The sequence below is a fragment of the Cynara cardunculus genome (assembly GCF_001531365.2).
Source record: "Cynara cardunculus var. scolymus isolate 2C chromosome LG 16, CcrdV1, whole genome shotgun sequence".
Lineage (NCBI taxonomy): Eukaryota > Viridiplantae > Streptophyta > Magnoliopsida > Asterales > Asteraceae > Cynara > Cynara cardunculus.
The window spans coordinates 7,390,103-7,393,287 of record NC_037543.1 but is presented as its reverse complement, the minus strand read 5'-3'; positions in this window follow the sequence as shown (position 1 = coordinate 7,393,287).

The following is a 3,185-nucleotide window of genomic DNA, read 5'->3' as shown; positions in this document are numbered from 1 at the left end:
CGTAAAGTATTGTTTATTAATGCATATTACTTAAAACTCAAGATTACAAGTAGATTGTGCGTAAGTACAACTTATTAAAGCTCCATATCTGAATTTGTGTAACTAATTGCAGATAAATATAATCAAATACAAGATAAACATCTTATTTTAAAGATAAAAAATCTCAAATATAATTAGGATAATTATTGAGTTGTCACGTCCCGATTTTTTTTTTCTTTTTCTCTTTCTTTCGAGTGCCGTGACGTCATTCTCAATAACTTATGTCGTGACAAAAATACGAACTTAATAATTCAAACATTTATAAGGTGTTTAATATAAATCGTTACATCGTTGCGGAAGCGTAAAATACTTTAACATAATCAATGCTAATCAAAATGTCTAATCAAGCATGATTTCAAAACGTAGTCCCTTCTTTCTTCTTTCACTCGTCTACTGACGAATGACACCTGAGATATATATATACATGTATAGTATAAGCAAAAAGCTTAGTGAATACAATATAGTTTCATGATCACATGCACACATATAACAACGTTTTAGTGTATTTTAATTATTATCTTACAAGTGAGGCCTCGGCTCGTCACTTTTCTTTGCGTATGTGGCGTATTCTATGGACGAGGACTTCAAGACCTCGGAATTGCAAGCCCTCCTTTCATGTCCAACCCACCCCGTATGGTGGACGAATCTTGCCGTATCATACTAGTTGCATATCATTTATTTGCAATATTCACTCATTAATGCAAATCTCATCGTGACATGCAACATACATCTCATGCAAGTGACAACATAAATCACATATGCATCGTCATTTTTCACATTATACACATACTTGAATATCATATTGATAATAACAAGTCATCATAATCTTTCTCATTAACATCACCTTTCATATCATGCATATATTTAAATATCATATACATCAATATAATCAAGTCATAATCATATGCATATAAACGTATCATGCATATATCATGGATAAAATACTTTTGTATTATCATGTATATATCCCATAAAAATCGCATAATGTACTCACCTTGAATCGTTAACGTTCAATAGGTCGTTCTCTCAAAAACGACAACCTACATGATAATTTATACCATGATATCTCATTAACGTCTTAATTTCTCAAAAAATCAACAAAAGTCAACTATTGTCATCCTGCCCCAACCTAAAGTTAAACTTCGTATCCGAGCATCTTAGTATGCCTCAAACAACTCTATTTGACCTATCATTAACATCCACATAGGTCAAACGTACCAAAAGTCAACCCTTGGTCAACTCAGTCAACTCCAAGGAAGACCAGAGCCTCTGTGGCGACCAGAGCCTCTCTGGGTGACCAGAGCCTCTGATTGTATTGACCAGAGCCTCTGCGGGAGACCAGAGCCTCTGGTTGTATTGACCAGAGCCTCTGTTGGTGACCAGAGCCTCTGGTTGTATTGACCAGAGCCTCTGTGGGCGACCAGAGCCCCTCTGGTTGCAAACCATAGAAAATAATTCATCCTTAAGGACCAGAGCCCCTCTGGTCTCTCTTCCAGAGCTTCTGGTCTCACGACCAGAGCCTCTGGTTGAACTAACCATACTTAGAAAATATTTCAAGGACCAAAACCTCTGTGGCCTATCTTCCAGAGCCTCTGTCTTCGCGACCAGAGCCTCTGGTTGACCCACTCATACTTAGAAAATAACTCATCTAGGACCAGAGCCCCTCTGGTCTCTTTTCCAGAGCTTCTGGTCTTCATGACCAGAGCCTCTGGTTGTACTATCCAGCACCTCTGACTCGTATAATTTCTCAAAAAAACGGCCTTTAGATAAACCTTCAACCAATAAGATAGCCTTTTTCCATAAAACGAGCAATTATAAAAAGTTCATGTTCGACCATAGCCTCTGGTTCTACAAACCAGAGCCTCTGGTTCTACCAACCAGAGCCTCTGGTTCTACCAACCAGAGCCTCTGGTTCTACCAAGCAGAGCCTCTGGTTCCACCAACCAGAGCTTCTGGTTCCAAAGACATGACCAACCAGAGCCCCTCTGATTCAACGTGAAAGTCAAGCAAAGCCTCTCTGGTCTGTTTTTCATAAAAAGATTCTAAGTATAAAACTCCTTTTTTTAAAACTTCAAAAGCATGATTTTGACATAGAAGCTCTTATCAAAAGATACAAAACATTTAATCCAATTTAACATATATAGTAAAAACTTGCTCATCCTTCAAATCAAATACAAAACCTTTAGGACCAGAGCCCCTCTGGTTGTATTGACTAGAGCCCCTCTGGTTGAACCAACCAGACTTAGAATATATTTCAACACTGGACCAGAGCCCCTCTGGTCTCTCTTCCAGAGCTTCTGGTCTTCACGACCAGAGCCTCTGGTCCTACACAAACACTTAACAAGATTAAGGGTTTTACTTTCCATCGCCTCTGGTCCTATTGACCAGAGCCTCTGGTCCTACACGGACACTTAACGAAATTAAGGGTTTTACAGTGGACCTAAAAATGAAGCTAACCATAAAGAACATGAATGCTAGTTGAGTATTTTACCTCTAAACATAGATTTCGGATGGGGATTTTGAGCTCCGATTTCCCTCCCGATGCTTAATGAAATCTTAAGAAGTTTGAATGCCAACTGTAGAGCAAAGTGAAGCCTATTTATATGCTGAGATTTTTGTCGCAATAGTTGAATAATCGGACCAATGGGGAGCTTCAAAGGAGAGGTCGGTATTGTATCTCTGAATTGCAGATATTTGCAAAACAGATCCTTCTGTTGGACCTGCTCGTCTCTGACCCGACAGAGGTCGTTTTCACACCTCTGCGTTGCAGGTCTGAAGCGTAGGAACAAAACAGACCCTTCTGCATTTGCAGGTCTGGTGCAAAATTTTACAGAATAGGTCCTTCTGATTTGGACCTACTTACCTTTGACCCAACCCCCTTAACTTTCGCAATTTTACAATTTCTCTTTCACTTATGGTCCGAACTTTAAACTTATTTTGAGAGTTCGATAACTATTTCCTCAACTAACTACATAAATATTTTAACACCTCAGACGAATTTAATAAATAAAATTATATATTTAAAGACTCGTTCACTATATATATATATTTAGAATTTTGGGTTTTACATGAGTTCTAACAGAATACTTAATTATTATCATTATAAAATATTATATTATTAAACCAAAAATAAATTATTTCATTAT